Genomic DNA, 18,169 nt, shown 5'->3' with positions numbered 1-18,169 from the left:
TCATGAAAATCAAAGGGAGATTTGTAGAGGAAATGGATCATGGTGTGGAAGGAGGGAATGCTGGGCAGTGATATTGGCCAGAGTATATTGTTATATGGTGTGCATATACAAATATGTAACAACAAATTCCATTGTTATTGTATGTTATTATTATAATGCACCAATAAAAAATGTGGAGAAAATTAAAGACCCCGAATAGGAAAAGAAAAAAAAAAGACTGACAATTTTAAAGCTTAGTCTGTGGCTGAATTGGCACCAGTTCCTATCACCACTTCCCCAAAAGTCAAATAATTGTCCTTCAACTATCAGGTAAAAGGGCCAACCACTCCTGGCTCCATTTGCTCTGCCTGAGGAAAACCAGATATAGGTCACCACCCAGAACTCTTCAGTTCTGATTGTTCCTATTTCTGGCCCCTAACAGAATGAGCAGCATGCAACAGCACATGCCAACATCTGGAAATATCTCTGGTTATAGAACCTCCTAAATCCCATCTGCAGAGCAGCCTGTTGGTTGTGGAAGCTCAAATCTCAGCAGTGTTTTCATAGGCAGATTCTTGTGTCTTGCTGAGCAACCTTTAAGATACCATCAGCAGGCTGCAATAGGAACTGAAGCACATTCCTCATGAAAATCCCAAGGCAGGGAATTCAGAAGACACCGATAGCAGGGAGGTCAATAGGTCACATCCGTCCACTCCAGTCTCATTTCCATGGCCTTACAAGATCTGAGAGACCAACACTCAACTCTCCCCTCATCTCTTCTGCTCCACATCTTGAGCATTTAATTGCTAACTATCCATTAGATGATGTATATCAAAGGTTGATAAATCTTTTAGAAATGTCACTCCTAGTTCTTATTTATTTATTTCCTTGTGGAAATAAAAAGGCAGATGCCAATCTTTTTTTTTTTTTTTTTTTTTTGGTACTAGGATTGAACTCAGGGGCACTCAACCACTGAGCCACATCCCCAGCCCTATTTTGTATTTTATTTAGAGATGGGGTCTTACTGAGTTGCCTAGTACCTCTCGCCATTGCTGAGGCTGGCTTCGAACTCCTGATCCTCCTGCTTCAGCCTCCAGAGTTGTCGCTGGGATTACAGGCATGCACCCCCCGAACCCAGCTGGATGCCAATCTTTTGAGAGAGACTAGATGAGCCTGAAATAATTACCAGCACCATCTAAAGGTTCTTCATACTTCCCCAGATCCTCTGCAACTCATGAGGAGTGGAGGAAGTGTAGGATGTGGGCCTCCCAAACCTCTGGACCCTGAAGCAGAGATCTATGAATGGTCTGGAGGAAGGGAGACTGAGCAGGGTTTCTGGCACCTGGGATGAAGAGGCAGCTGTCTTCTGACACTTCAGTCCTTGACCAGGCCTCAGATTTGGATATTGCTAAAGGATCTCTACTTAGCTTCACCTGCTCCAGAGCAAAAATGCACCTTGGGCTGGGAGTGTAGCTCCATGGTAGAGCACTTGTCTAGCATGTACCAGGTCCCAGGTTCCATCTCTAGTGCAAAGAAGGCATGTTCTGTCCCACATTTTGTAATTTTAGTTGCAGAGACTTTATTTTTAACCTTAGAGGCTTTCCTCCAAGCTCTTCCTTGAAGGGATAAGCTTTCCCAGGCCTTGCATCATGTAAGTTTCAAGAATCATGTATTAAACTGGTTTTGGTAAACACCAAGATGATCTGTTAGTCCTTCTCCGCTGTGTCTCTGTGTCTTTTCAATGCTGAATTCTTAAAGAAATAGTAAATTCTTGCTGCCTTCACTCTATTACAACTTCCTCGCTTCTTTTCTCACAATCTGACTCTATTTCCATCACAACCAACTGCTTCCCTGAGTAACAATCTTTTCCTATCTTCCACAGCCCCCACCCTCTGACTTCTGTAGCATTTGGCACAACTGATTCAATTTCTTGAGTTTCTTAGGTTCTCACACTGAATTCAATCTTGGCTCAAAATCCTCCCTTTCTAACAACATTTTACCTCCTCTGTAGGCTCTGCCTCTCCCAGATGTCTGACTTGTAGAATGTCCCATGTCAGTCCTGGCTTCTTTGGTTCTCATCTGATGGGTCTTTGCATCTCCGAAGCCACAGCTCTGGTTGGGGGGTACTTGCAGATGACAACAGCAATTAAAAGGATGCTTTAAAGCCAAACTTCTATGCCCTAGGAAAGTGTCTTACCTTTCAGAATTACCCTCCTTGACAGAAATTGTGTTTGGCTTTAGGAAACTGGAAGATGGCATGGATGGGTCAGAAAGCCTCTGACTCATGCTACAATCTGCAGACAACTTGATAGTGTCTGTGTCATTTCTACAATAGGATTCCTCCCAGCAGTCAATCTTCAAACCAGTAACCCTTTGGTGCTAGGAGCCACAAGCAAATAATATGATGCATGGCACCTTTGGTTGTAAAGTGACGCCAGCTAGCCACTGAGATGATATGATTATGTTAAGATTTACATTCATATGGAAATTGGACTCCTGCTGTTCACCTTGGCCTGCTACGGGACTCATGTTACGGGACTCCTGGAGAGTTCCCATTGGTTGGGGAAGGATAGTAGGAGGGAATTCCGGGGGAGGTCCGCCTCCCCCCCCCCCCCCCCCCCCCCCCCCCCCCCGTCTGGGGCTGCGCGGTTCCGGTAGACGCACACGTGGGTGGACTGATTCTGCCTTGCCGGCGCCTAAGGAGTATTGGCGGCTTCGGAGTATTGGCGGCTTTTTCAAAAATAAAGTTTTGTTCTTGCTTGAGTGGTTCGTGATTCTGTGCCCAGCCAAGACTGCGGCACTTTGGGGTCTTTGTGGATTTTCTGTCTTTCTCACCCAGAACCATACTATTCTACAGCCTTCAGCTTTGTCGCCTGCCCCCTGAATCTCCTCCCATCCATTATCTTAAGGAAAAATAATGGAATGAAGGCTAGAAATCCTGAGTTCCAGCACAGATTTACCACCAACTAATTGACTTTGTAGGCCTTAGTTTCTCATCAGTGAGAGAAGAGGTGAGCATATACAATCTCTAAGACTCTTTTAACTCATCGTAAGGAAGCCTCATGAGTATCCTCCTGAGAAATAGTGAGATATCTCAGCAGAACTCCAGTAGTCACTGGGCAAAGAGTGATGGAATTTTGAGGCTGAGGGTCCTCTACAGAGGAGACTATAAAAATATAAAAGCACTTCTATTTGGTATCATAAAAGTTCTAAGAGCTAAAACAGTCTTGGGGAAGAAAAAAAAGCTGGAGGCCTCACTATCTAATCTCAAAATATATTTCAAAGTGATATTCATCAAAATAGTGTGAAACTGGGGTTGGGGTGGTAGCTCAGTGGTAGAGTGCTTGCCTAGCATATGTGAGGCATGGGGTTTGATTCTCAGCACCACATATAAATAAATAAAATAAAGTTCCACTGACCACTAAAAATATATTTTAAAAAAATGTTGTGGTACTGGCAAAAGAGAGATGTATAGATCAACGGAACAGAATAGGCAGACCAAATATTAATCCATGCATATGTAGTCAACTGGTCCTTGACAAGGTTTTCAATACCATTTGGTGGAGAAAATAGTCTTTTGAACAAAAGGTGTTGGAAAAACTGAATGTCCATATTGTAGAACAATTAAATTGGGCCCTTGTCTTATATCATACACAAAAGTCAACTCAAAATGTATTGATAACTTCAATATAAGATCCCAAACTATAAAATTTCTACACCAAAATAAAAGGAAAATTTTCATAATACTGGTCTTGACAATGATTTCTTGAATATGAGACCAAAAACATAGGCCACAAAAGCAAAAATTGACAAGTGAGACTACGTCACACTAAAAAGCTTTTTTGCACACCAAAGGAAACAATCGAAGGTCAAAGGCAATTTACAAAATTGGAATAAATTTTTGTAAGCCATATATCTAATAAAGGGTTACTATCCAAAATATATAAGGAAATTCTATAACTCAATGACAAGAAAACATACAACCTGTTAAGAAATGGACAAAGAATTTCAATAGGCATTTCTTCAAAAAAAACTTACAAATGGCCAGTAAGTAAATGAAAGACACAGCATCACAACCAGGGAAATGCAAGTCAAAACTACAATGAGCTATATAACCTCTTACCGGTGCAGATGGCCATCATTTTTAAAATCCTAGAAAATAGCATGTGTTGATAAGACTATGGAGAAATTAGAACCTCTGTGGACCGTTTATGGGAATGTAAAATGGTATCACCACTATGGAAAACAGGGTGGAGTTTCCTTGACGTTAAAAATAGAACTACTTAGGCTGGGGATATAGCTCAGTTGGTAGAGTGCTTGCTTCACATGCACAAGGCCCTGGGTTCAATCCCCAGTACCACACAATTAAAAAAAAATAGAACTATCATGTGATCCAGCAATCCTATTCCAGGGTATTTATCCAAAAGAATTGAAGTCAGGATCTCAAAGACACATTTGCACTCCCATGTTCATTGCAGCATTCACAATAGCGAAGAGGTGAGAACAACCTAAATAGCCACTGATGGATAAATGGTGTTTTAGTCAGCTTTTTTACTGCTGTGACTAAAGGATCTGACCAGAACAATTTTAGGGAAGAAAAGTTTATTCGATGGCTCAAGGTTAATCCATAAGCAGCCAGCTCCATTCCTCAGACTCAAAGTGAGGCTGAACATGAAGGCAGAAGAGAGTGGCAGAGGAAAGCAGCTAACATGTTGATCAGATAATACAGACTTCACTCTCCAGATACAATATATATATATATATATCCCAAAGCCATGCCCCCAATTCCCAGCTCCAGCCACACCCTACCACTTCAGTTACCACTCAATTAATCCCTATCAGGGGATTAATTCACTGATTGGGTTAAGACTCTCACTACCTAATCATTTCTCCTCTGAACCTTCTTGAATTGTCTCACACTTGAGCTTTTGGGGGACACCTCATATCCAAACCATAACAAATGGATAAAAAAGACATATTATATAATGTACATATAAAGGAATATTGTTCATAAAAGAATGGATTCTTGTCATATATACTACAGCATAGATGAACCTTTGAGGATATTATACTAAGTGACATGACATGACTGAAGCACAAATTTAGCATGATTCTATTTTTAGAACATATCTAAAGAAATCAAACTTACAGAAACAGAAAGTAGAATGGAAGTTGCCAGGTACTGGGAGAATTGAGGAATTACTGTTCAATAAAAATAGAGTTTCAGTCACCCCAAATGGATAAGTTCTAGAGACCCATTGTGTTAATAGTTGACAAAACTGTACTACACAATTAAAATTTAAGAGAGTAATTCTAGAGTTATATGATTTTTTCCCCACTTAAAAAAAAAACTATAAACTTTTAGAAACGAAGAGAGTCTAAAGTTAATCCAAAGAGCTACTGTGGGGCCCAGAGAACAACTTTTTTTTTTTTTTTTTTTTTTACACAACTTGGCCAGCAGTGATGAACTAATGGAAGCAGTCAGAACAGCTGAGAAAACATAATAACTTCTAAAGTTTGTAAGAAATCCATTTGTAAGATGGAAACAACCCATACTCTGGATCTTTAAGGGTAGCCAAGAAATTTGACTCTGGATTATATTAAAGAACAACTGGAGTTTCAATGCGTCTGACAATTCTTTGTCTTTTTTTTTTTGTTTGTTTGTTTTTATAAAGTCATAGAGCAAACAATTCCTATTTAGCCGAGCTAAAATTGAATTTTTACATATGGAAAGCCAGGATTAAAACCTCACTTGGGCTGGGTGCGGTGGCACATGCCTGTAATTCCAGTGGCCTGGGAGGCTGAGGCAGGAGGATCACAAGTTCAAAGCCAGGCTTAGCAAAAGCGAAGTGCTAAGCAACTCAGTGAGACACTGTATCTAAATACTAAATAAAATACAAAATAGGACTGGGGATGTGGCTCAGTGGTCAAGTGCCCCTGTTTCCCCCTCACAAAAAAAAAAAAAAAACTTCACTTGAAATTGGGGGATAAAACCATAATGCTTTGCATGTATTTGGAAGTAGAGCTCAGATAACTGGGTAGAAGAATGGAACAGCTCAAGAGGGATGGCAGAAGATAGTAAATAAAGCCAAATAGAAAGTTTCGTTCTGGGGCTGTGGGGTAGAATATCCAATCAAAATATTTTGCAATAATAATGCTTGACATTCAACTCGTTTCCTTCCTGGAGCAGTAGTTAACATTTCAGTCCTCAATATTTCTGAATATGTCTGTAACAGGCCATGATTGGTTGTCAGTGGACCTTTGGGGAAATGAAGAAAGAGTTGTGGTGTCCAGAGTGCAATGGGTCTGCAGGGGAAAAGCAATTGGAGAAGGGATGGGTATGAACAAGGAGCAAACAGGTAAGGTTAAAGATAAGGAAGAGAGCAAGAATCCATAGCAAAAGCTCCCTGAAGAGATGTATGGATTACAAGTCAGAGTATCAAAGGAAGTATTTGCCTTGAGCAGGTAGAAAGACCTTCTCTTCCTACAGTCCCTCATTTTAGCAATTGATACCATTGATCCAAATCCACTCCAATTTCCAGACCTTTTGAAAGGGCACCTTGTCTGCACATACCATTTTTTTTTCTGACTTTCCCACTATTATCTACCCCTCTGTGTTGGGCAGTTTATAATTATTCTGACAAAATACCCGATACATACAACTTAAATGGAAGGTAGATTTATTTTGGCTCACAGTTTCAGAGGTTTCAGTCCATGGTCAGCTGGCTCCATTGTTTCTGGGCCTGAAATGAGACAGAATGTCATGGTGGTGGGAGCATGTGGTAAAGGACGATGCTCAACTCAGGAGGAAGAGAGAGAGAGGGAGGGAGGGAGGGAGGGAGGGAGGGAGGGAGGGAGAGAGAGAGAGAGAGAGAGAGAGAGAGAAAAGAGAAAAGAAAAGAAAAGAAGAGATATTGCTCCTGGGAACAAAATATTGACCCTTCCAGGACATGCCCCCAGTGACCCACCTCCTCCAACTAGGCCCCACCTCCTGAAGTTTCTACCACCTCCCAACAGTGCCACCAGCTGGGGAACAAGCATTCAACACATGAGTTTTGGTGGATGGTCCAGATCCCAACTGTAACATTCCATTCCCCATTAAAATGTCTGTTTTGTGTCCTAGTCTTCCCAAGGTTTTATTTGCTTTGCTTCACTTGGTGTTAACCAACTAATTAAGTAAGTCGCCCATAGCATACTGTCTAATATGACATGTGGCTGTTGAGCACTTGAACAGTGGCTAGTCTAAATTGAAGTGCATGGTAGAGTAAAATGCCAACCCAATTGTAAACACTGGGTATGAAGACAAAAACTAAACTAGCTCAATAATTTGTATACTGATCAATGTTAAAATTATAATATTTTTGATAGATTGGTTTAAAGTATATCATCAAAATTAATTTCACCAATTTTATTTTACTTTTTTAAACATAGTTACTAGAAAATATAAATTATATCATTCACATTACTTCTCCATGGACTGAACTCCATGGTCTGAACCAGTGGATGGTGAACTACACATGCCAGTTACAGTGTTTACCAGACCACTGGCCCCATCCCACAAAACTGCTGAGGAAGATATTCTAGATCTTGTAACTCCACTCCCTCCCATCCTGGCCACTGTCCTCCAGCAGCTTCCTGACAAGGGGTGCATGAGAAGGGATAATTTTGAATTTTTGCATAACCAAAAAAAAAAAAATTTCACCCTCACAGTGGATTCATAGGTAGAGAGTTACATCTCATTTTTCACTGGGATTTTTGAAAGCATCTTTCTATTGCTGTTAACTTGCTAATGTTGATACTTTGAAGGCTAATACCATCCTAATTTCTAGCCCTTGGCATACAATTTGTTGTTGTTTGGGGTAGTTATTTTCCCCATGTATAAAAGGTTTTAGGCTCTTATCTTGATTTATGGTGCTTTTTGTTTGTTTGCTTTTCCTTTGTAGTGCTAAGAATCACAGAAGGGCCTCACAAATTCAAGGCAGATGCTTTGTCTCTCTAGCTCTATAGTTTGGCTAGGTCTTTTGTTGTTGTTGTTGTTGTTGGTTGTTCAAAACATTACATAGTTCTTGACATATCATATTTCACACTTTGATTCAAGTGGGTTATGAACTCCCATTTTTACCCCGTATACAGATTGCAGAATCACATCACCCTTTTTTTTAATATTTATTTTTTTAGTTGTAGTTGGACACAATACCTTTATTTTATTCATATATTTTTATGTGGTGCTGAGGATTGAACCCAGGATCTTTCATGTGCAAGGCGAGTGCTCTACCGCTGAGCCACAACCTTAGCCCTTGGCTAGGTCTTTTGTGCTGGATGTCTCATGGGCCATTTCAATCTAGTAACCCATGTCCTTTCACTCTCATGATCTTTGTTAGATACGTTTCTCAACTTCCTTTCCTTTTCTTTTTTCCTGAATGTTGAAACTTTTATTGATTTTTGTATTTGGGGGTTCCTATTGTCTGTTATTTTAGCATCTTATTTTACATTCTAGGAAAATTCCTCAGCTTTCTATTCCAAACAATCTTTTGAATATTTAATATTTAACATAGTCCCATTGTCTAATTTTTTTGTCTTAAAGCATCTACTTCTCATTTCATGGATACAACAGCTTCTTTTACCTTTCTAAAGATGCAAAATAGAGATTGTTGTTTTTTAAAAGTTTTCTTCAGCTTTCTGCATTACTGTGTCTCTCCCGAGTTCTTGTTCTGCTTGTTTTGATATCTGTTTGATGGAGTCTTCCCTCAAATGCTTGGGTACCAAAGGATATGGAAAATAGGCCCCAGGGAACTTCCCTTATCTACAACTGTTCCCCTACCGCCCTTCTGCCACTTGTTGGTGTGACTTCCTTGCACTTCCTTGCACTTCCTTCCTTCCTATGCAGCAGGATAAATTGAAGCCCAGGCCTCAGCCCGAGGGAAGGCAGGAAAGGAAAATGGGAAGGAGGGACTGTACCTGACCCCCACCTATTTTATTTCTAAACCGATGTCCTTAGTACAATAGGCCCCAGGGAACTTCCCTTATCTACCCCGGTTCTCCTACCCACCTTCCTGCCCTAAATAAGCCCACCACCCAAATTCCTCCCATGCCCTGGCCCTGCTAAACCCTATAAAACCCAGACCCTTGTTATAGCCCACCACTATTTTCCCTCTTGAAAACGTGCCCATCCGTTGCTTAACAATAAAGCATCGCTGATCCGCTGAGGTCTTTTCCGTTTCTTTTTCTTTCTGTATTCCCTTTCATTTGCTTTGAGGTACTTTTGACTGACTCCATATTTAAAAGAAAGACCTGGGCAGGAGGTATAGCTCAGTAGTAGAGCATTTACTTAGCCTGTGTAAGGCTCTGGGCTCTGATCCCTGGAAGGAAGGAAGGAAGGAAGGAAGGAAGGAAGGAAGGAAGGAAGGAAGGAAGGAAGGAAGGAAGGGAGGGAGGGAGGGAGGGAGGGAGGGAGGGAGAGATTGAAGAACAAGACTTGAAGAGTTAGTTACAAACTCTGTGTCTGAGAGTAAAGATCACCAATTAGTGGGCTTTGCTGTAATGTGACTGACTAGAAAACATGTTTTTATACTGGGGGCTCTCAGTGGTCAGTGTTTAAGTATCATTTCTTCAGAAAATGCATCTTCAGTTTTTCCTTTATGGAAAGTGTATTTGCCTGATATACAGGAAGCAGGGTAAGGGAAGGGAGCTCTGTGTGGGGGATGGTATGAGGGGGGTCCTACTCAACAATAGCCCTACACTTGAAAAGTTTTGACTAAATTTGCATTCTTCTTGTTTGTTTTCCTGGGGTTTCTTGGGAGGGGCACTTTACCACTGAGCTGTATCCCCAGCCCTTTTTATTTTTTGAGACCTTGTCTCATTAAGTTGCTTAGGGCCTCCTTAAATCGCTGAGACTGGTCTCAAATTTGTGATCTTCCTGTCTCAGCCTCCAGAACCACTGGGATTACTGGCCTGCACCACTACACCCATCTTAATTTGCATTATTTTTTTTTAAGCTATGTTTGATGTGTCCAAGTTGAGTCAGCCAAAATGCTGTACTTTTTTTTAACATTTTTTTTTAGTTGTAGATGGACCCAATATCTTTATTTTTATGTGGTGATGAGAATCGAACCCAGTGCTTCACGCGTGCTAGACACTGAGTGCTATCACGGGTGCTATCACTGAGCCACAACCCCAGTCCTTAATTGCATTCTTAAAAAAAAAAAAAAAACAAAACTTTTTTTCTCTTAGTCTTCTACTTTTCTGAATCAAGAATTCCCAGTTCTATAGTTTTTTTTTCTCATCATCCACAAAAAGCAAGTAAAGGTCATATGTCCTTGGGATAATAGGTGGACTAAAATGCGATGAGGAACATCTGTTCCATTGCAGGGCCGCAAAGACCAGGGGGTTGGGTCCTCCTGTAGACAACCTCCATCTCAATGTCGTCAGCCTCCCATCCCATCACCTCCTTCTGCAGTTCTGCAGATGTCTCCTGTAAGGAAGAATAACCAACACGGTTTCAGCACCATAATAAAAATACAAATAACCAGATGGAAGCAGACCTCAAATGGATCAGCAAGCTTTCCTTTATTCTGCAGTGAAGTCAATCAGTTAAATACGGGAGGGCTTCTTTTCTGGGTATGAAAATGGCCCCAGAGTCTGGGTTTTATAAAGTTTACAATGAGGGTGAATTGACATGCTCTTTGAACAGTCAGGGACCTAGTATGCAAGTTAAAATTTTAACTCAGAAAGACAGTTGTAAAAAGTTTGAACCTCATTGTTACCAGGAGAGATAGGGTCGTGGGGAAACAGACTGGTCGAGAAGCAGCAAGTAGCACTAGGAAAGGAGAACTCCAAATTTTATTTTATGCCAACAGGCCCAGAGAAACCAAAAACTCCAAATTCTGAGCCCTGATCCACAGTTTCTCACAATATTTATAAGTATTTGATGTCATTCATCTTAGACCCATTCTGTCATTGGGGCTTTTTCCTGTTTTGTTAAAAAAATTCCTAATCTTTGCAGCTGAAGTCTCGGTGCAGGGTCTCTAACATAAAGCATGCTCACAGAAACAGATAAGAAGAAATGGCTCTTTTCACAGGCATCTGTTACATTTCAAGAGGGAGTAGTCAGACTCCTAACAGCAGTTATTTACAATCTAAAAGGTAGGGACCCACAGTTAATTAGGCTTCCTGGAGAAAGGCTGACAGAAGGGAGCCCCTTCTCCAGGCTTCGGTTTTCTTACCATAACATTTTTTTGTAATTTCATTTTACAACTAAATGTGATTTTACCATCACTATAGGAGCTCAGATCCCTAGGGATGAATACTCATATCCGCCCATTGCTTTTCTCCTCCCTCTGGGATTCTTTGTTTCCCAGAGTTTCTATGCTTCCATTTAGGACTAATTTGCAATGGGGGAAGGTCAAAGTCCAGAGCCCCAATTCAGTATCTGTCCCCTTTATACAGGGCTCATTGTTTGGGGGAAAGGATTTATTGGGAGAAGTTTATGTTTGGCTAATTTCCCCTCACACCTCTTCCCATCCCCCACTCCTCTTCCCCGCCCCTGGATTGGGGGCTATTTTATAGGAATATTATTTCCCATAATCCTTCATCTCCAAGTCCAGGTTCTCTCAGAAGCCCCATGGCTACTTAACATGATCCTCCTCTTATATCCTCTGTAGGTATTCAGGTATAAATTCCTCTGCTGCTTTTCCACTATATGAATCTCTTTCATCAGATACATGGAAATTTTAACCATATGAAACCCCAAAGTCTCATGGTAGCAAAAATCAGCATAATCAATAGGTGTCTACTAAGAGGTCACATGGGGTATGTAGTGTCTGCTACAACATCTTCATAACTCAATACCATTTCCCACCCAGAATTTTCTATTCTCCAAATATTTCCAGTGATAGATTTAAGTTTATCTTCAGCTTTGGTATTTATAAAAATCTGTTTGACTTTGGATTTAGTCTTGGCCTTTAAAAAATCAAAAGCCAAAACATTTATTTTAATGTAATTTTTGTCACTTTTGAACCTGCACATGATCAATGTTCAAGTGACTAATTTATCATCACATCAAATGAGGTTGATTATCTTAATACTATGAGCAAGTCTTAGTTATTAAGACCTGTGTTAATGTCTAAATATTCACTTTACAATATGTAGATACTACTTGAGTAGATTCCTTATGTACTTCATATATTGAGTTTCTCCCTGCTCAACCCAGTATACATAAATATTTACTACTGCAAAGTCAAAACACTGCAAAAATTAATGTTTGTGAAAGTTAAACAGGAAAATAGATTGACATTAATAAGAATATTGAGAGAAGATGCATTAACTAGAGAATATTATAAAATAAAATAGATCCTTTTGAAACAAATATCTATGAGAATTTAAATAATAGGGCAAAGCAGAATAGAAATTTATTTATATTATTCTTTTTGGAGAATTGTTTGGTTCAAAATAACTTATGAAATCATTTAATTTTTAAAATTTAATTCCATTTAAGTCATGAGTCAGAGGCTATTTGAATAATGGTCACATCTTGTGAAAATGAGTAAGAAACTAAATATCAACTTCACCCCTGAAATTTTTACAGGAAAGTAAAAACTAGAAAGCCTAGAATATAGCACACATAAAATAAGTCGTATTTTATCCAATCATAATAAAAAGTGCTGGGCCCAGTGGTACACTCCTGTAATGCCAGCAGTTTGAGAGACTAAGGCAGGAGGATTGCAAGTTCAAGTCCAGCCTCAGCAACTTAGCAAGACCCTGACTCAAAATAAAAAATAAAAAGGGATGTGGCTCAGTGGTGAATGACCCTGGGTGCAATCCCTGGTACAGTAAATAAATAAATAAATAAGAAGTGTTTCTACCAATCAAATTTTTCTAGTAATTGAATAACAAAACAGCAAATTTTCAAGACTGCCTTAATTATAACACTATAATATTGAGTCTGTAGAAGCCAAAATTTAAAACAAAAACTTGTCAAAATGATTACTATGTACTGCCAATGATTTATAATAGTTTAACACAAAAGACATTTACAATTTGCCTGAGTTATGTCTTCTAGGTACAAATTTCCTTCCAGAAAAATAAGGGGCATTCATTTGGTGAATTTGGTCTCACTGGGCTGGAAATGTTACCTTGAAAGGTAATACAATAATTCTAACCTTCCAGTGGTTTCCCTATCTGGGTTTTAGTTACTCAAGGTCAGCCACAGTCCAAAAATATTAAATTGAGAATTCCAGAGCTCAACTTAAGTTTTAAATAACCAGTGATTCCGAATAGTGTGATGAAATCTTGACACTCTAGCTTCCACTCTGCTCTGCCCTGGACCTGAATCATCTCTTGTGCAGCATATCCCCACTGAATGCGCTACTGCCCTTAGCCACTTACCAGTCACCTTGATGGCCAGACTTGCTTTGAAGAGTGCATGTGTTTAAGTAATTCTTATTTTACTAACAATGGCCCTGAAGTAAAAAACATTTATTACTTATGTTGTATAATTTTTCTACTGTATTATTAGGTATTATTGCTAATCACTTACTATTCCTAATCTATAAATTAAACTTTATCATAGGTATGTATGTATAGCAGAAAGTATATATGGGATTCAGTGCTATCTGCAGTATTAGGAATCCACCAGGGGTCTTGGAAAGTCTCCCCTGTGGATAAGGGGGCCCACTATATTAAGGCTTGCTTTTGTTCAGTTTCTTTAACAATGAACAGTTTTTACTCCATCTTAAATTAATACGTCTAATGAGCACATAACAAGGCAATTCCAAATTCCTGCATTCAGGTAGATGGGGATGGAGGAGATTGACAAAAGGGGTGCACTCCTTCTCCCTTCACTTCCAATGCCTGTTTCCTGGCTCAGTAATGTAGTGACTTTCTGAACATACTGATGAAGCCTGTGAACACATACCATGTACTTAGGTGCTTAAACCATCTATAGCTTCCAATCCTGACTGTCATGTTGATACTGACAATTGCCTGACTCTGTTCTTCATGAATTTTCCATTACATAAATATCTCTCCACTCATGTTTTCTGTGATTGTAACTATGTAAGACCCAGAAGTCTCTTGGCAACAAAATACAGTAGAAGCAAGGGTCCATAGTAGTCAACCCTAATCCACCAGGTGGTCGCATGTGACATGTCCAGGTGTCTGATACAAAATGCAGAATCAGTATATCACAAATTAAGGCATAGGAGAATATAATCCAAGAATTTTTAAAAAATCAACCTACTATACCCAAATTTCAATAATTGCCTAGAGACAAAATAGTATTATGGAGTATGCTCAAGAGGACACCAAATGGACGAGCCTTGACAGGGAAGTATATTTTATATGTTACTTGTCATAAAGATCCCTCTAGCCTTCTGTTCTAAGATAGCTGCTAGAATTATGGTGCATGCAGCAAAAAACAGATGACAACTCAAGAATAATTTTTTCTAAAACAATTAAAGCCAACTGCCTCTATCCATTGCTATTCTTCGAAGGGAAGGACCACATTTTTCAAGTGATAATCCATTCAGTGTCTCTGTCCTCCACGATCCACCCCACCCAAGGGAGAAAAAAAAAGGGGGAAGAAAGGAGAGTAGTGATTTGTCAGTTTCCAAACCATTTAATCATTTGCTTCAATGAGATTGTGTCATCATCATTGATCAAATTTTAATATGCAGAAATCAAAGAGGAGATAATGCTTTACTTTAGGCAGTGACTATTAAAAAATAAACAAGGCTTGATAACAGTGATAACATCACAATCATCAATATTCTATAGTGACAGAGCTAGTTGATATACTACTACTACCACCACGAGTACTACTGCTATTCATATTATATCTTTTTACTCTACCCACTTTAGTTAAAAGCCAGTGACCTCTTTGGTATTGCCAATGGGCAACACTGTGACCCCAGGAGCCAACCACAGATGGCATGCTGAGAAAACTGAGTTTTTGCACAATGCCAAACTTACAATATTTGACAGTTAAAGCTTTTTTTAATACAACTGGAAAATAATTAAAATTTGTTAAAACTTCAGTTTTGTCTTATATCCCAGAAATTTAATAATGTGGTATTGGCCTTAGTTTTAGACAAATATTGACTTTAACATTAATACATCTGGCATTTGATATATATATATATATATATATATATATATATATATATATATATATATATACACTGCATCTCCAATTTCCTTCTGTCCTTGAGTACTTTTATTTTTAAATTTATTTATTGCCCTCTGACTGGAATTTTTAAAAGGAGCAAAAATAAATACACATGATTAATTAGGGTGTATCATGTGTTTCAACCTTACTGGTTTTCTTAAGGATAATTGTCTTAGTTCAGGTTGCTATAACAAAAAATATGCTATGGACCAGGTGGCATATACAAGAAACATTTATTCTCACAGTTTTGCCCTCTGGGAAGTCCAAGTCAAAGCACTGGCAGATCTGATATCTGGCTAGGGCCAATTCCCTGGTTGCACCTGGCCATGTCATCACAGAGCAGAGAACATAGAGGAAGCAAGCTCCTCGGTCTCATGGGAGCACTGAGCCCACTCTTTAGGATTCCATTCTCATGACCTAATTACTTGCTAAAGGCCCACCTCCTAGGAACATCACATTGGGGGTTAGGATTTCAACATATGAATTTTCAGGGACACATTCAGACCATGGCAATGATCACAAAAATAGTTGGCACCTACATAGTGTTTCGAAAATTCCAGAAACTCTTCCACGTGGTTTACCTAACTCTTCTAACTTTCCAAATGAGCAACTTGCCCATCCTAATTCAGAACCAGGACCCAATCCAAACACTTTGGCTTTGGAATCTATACTTGTAAGCATTAGAATACTGATTCCTGACCACTCTTCTTTTTCACTAAATATTCTTCTACAATACCATGTTAGGTACTACCTAGCATTCCCTGCATGGATAAATAATAATTTATTTAATAATTCTCCTAAAACTGAACATCTTAATTATGTCTATTTCTTCCTTATTAGGCAATGTTGAACAGAATGTACTTATGCCCATCTTTCTGATACCTGATGATTTTCTTGAATTAAGGATGTGCATTTAACCACAGCCACTTAGAAGTGTTATAAAATGTGGCACTACCCACCCTCCTGCCTTTAGGGCAGTCCCCAAACAAAGCTGCAGCTCTCTCTTGCTTGGATAGTTCTCTGCTAGCATCTACCAAGCTGTTAAGTTTCCTGTCTTGAGGTTTCATAACCAAATATTTAAATTTCCCACAGTGTTCTTCCCTCGCAGGGCTCATTACCAAGCAACACACAAGTATGCACGCAGACCCCTTGGTCATATGTCAATGAGGGAAATTTGGGGTAATAAATTTGGTAAGTTACAGGTTCAAAGTTTCACATTACTAACTGATACCAGTTTAAGCTAATACAACCTAGGATAGACTATTAGCTCCATGAAAACAGGAGATTACCAGTATGATTTGCCCATGGACTCCCAGTCTAAAACAATGAACACTTCACATGCAACAGACATCAGTACACACTTGCATAAAGAATACATTAATTCAAGCTTTAAAAGTTGAGAATGACATAATTCTCTTCCAGGGCAAAGTATTACATGCTGTGTGTTAGGCATGTTTGACAGAGGTTTCATAATTCCACAGTGTTTCCTAAGAAAAGTGTCTGGGATATCCCTGGCGATAGAAATGGGAAAGTAGGAAAACAACAACAACAACAAAACAGCCAAAGTTCAAGTTAATATTGCTATATGACCCAGAAGAAAGTCAGCAGAAAGAAAATAGCCCAGAGCATCAAACTTATCTCTTATCAATGTGAAAACTAGAGAATTTAACATCTCATTCACAAAGGCAGTCATCCAAACAGATATGCTTCCAGTTAAGGGCCAGTATGCAAGTAAGTGCTTCACCTCACTTAACCCTCCCAGCAGCCGGAGAGGAGCAAGTCCTATTATTTCCATTTTTCAGATGAAGGAACAGAGCATAGAGAAATCAAGCATTTTTCCCAGAGACACAGGACCAAATTTGCCTTCAAAGTGATTATTATTTTTTTCTTAAAATTGCTTTTTGTTGTTGTTGTTCATAGTACAATACCCCCCCCAAAAAAATTTCCCAGCCACTCAGAAGTCAGAAGATGTTGACTCTGTTCCTGGCCATGTGACAGTAGGCAGGTCACTCAAGCTTAGATTGGACATAATGGAGATGGTTAGTACTTGGACTGGAGCAATGGTAACACGAGGGTTTATACAGAGACTCATCAAGTTGTGTTGATTAATGATGTGCAGGTTTCTGTAAACCAATTTTACCTCAATACATCTGGAAAATACATCTTGTAATTTTTAAATTTTTTTGACACACAGTAAATGTACATATTTAGGTGGTACAATGTGACGTCTCAATACATGTACATAGTGTGCAATGATCAGATCAGGGTAACTGAGCTATCCATTACCTCGAACATTTATCATCACTTTGTGTTGAGAACATTTGAAATTCTCTTAGCTAAGAGGAAATATTCAGTTAATTTTATTCAACTATATTTATTTTATAGAATATTACAATTATTATGAAAATCATAAAATTATAAAAAATAGTATAATTATTTTATAGAATAATTCCTCATGTCCAATGCTCCCCTGTGCCATTTAACCATATTCTCTCCATCTCTCCCTCCTTTACCCACCTCCCAGTTTCTGGTAACTACCATTCTACTGTCTATTTCCTTGAAATCAAATTTTTATCTTCCATACGTAAGTGTGAACATGTGGTATTTGTCTTTTTGTGCTTCATTTAGGAAAACAATATTTTTAAAAATCAAGATAATTTTTGTGTTTATATAATAAGTAATAAGGTGGTTAGCAATGCCATGTCCTCAGGGGTTTTTTTTTTACATTTTGATTGGCATATAATAATAGTACATATTTATGGAGTACAGTGTGATAATTCAGTAATGTACACAGTGTGTAATAATCAGATCTGGTAGTAGCATTTACATCTCCTTAAGTATTTATCATTTCTTTGTGTTAAGAAGCTTCAAACGCCTGTCTTCTCGTTTCATCTCAGATTTTATTCAAGTGCCCTTTGATTCTTTACTCTTATTAGCATAGCTATAAACTTCCTTATTGAAGGAAAATATTCCTTATTGAATATTTTTTAATGAAAAGGTTATAAATAAGAAAGACTAGAAAATAAG

The sequence above is a fragment of the Spermophilus citellus genome (genome assembly GCF_964194105.1).
Source record: "Spermophilus citellus genome assembly, chromosome: 4".
Classification (NCBI taxonomy): Eukaryota; Metazoa; Chordata; class Mammalia; order Rodentia; family Sciuridae; genus Spermophilus; species Spermophilus citellus.
The sequence above is the reverse complement of the archived record's forward strand: the minus strand, read 5'-3'. Positions refer to the sequence as shown.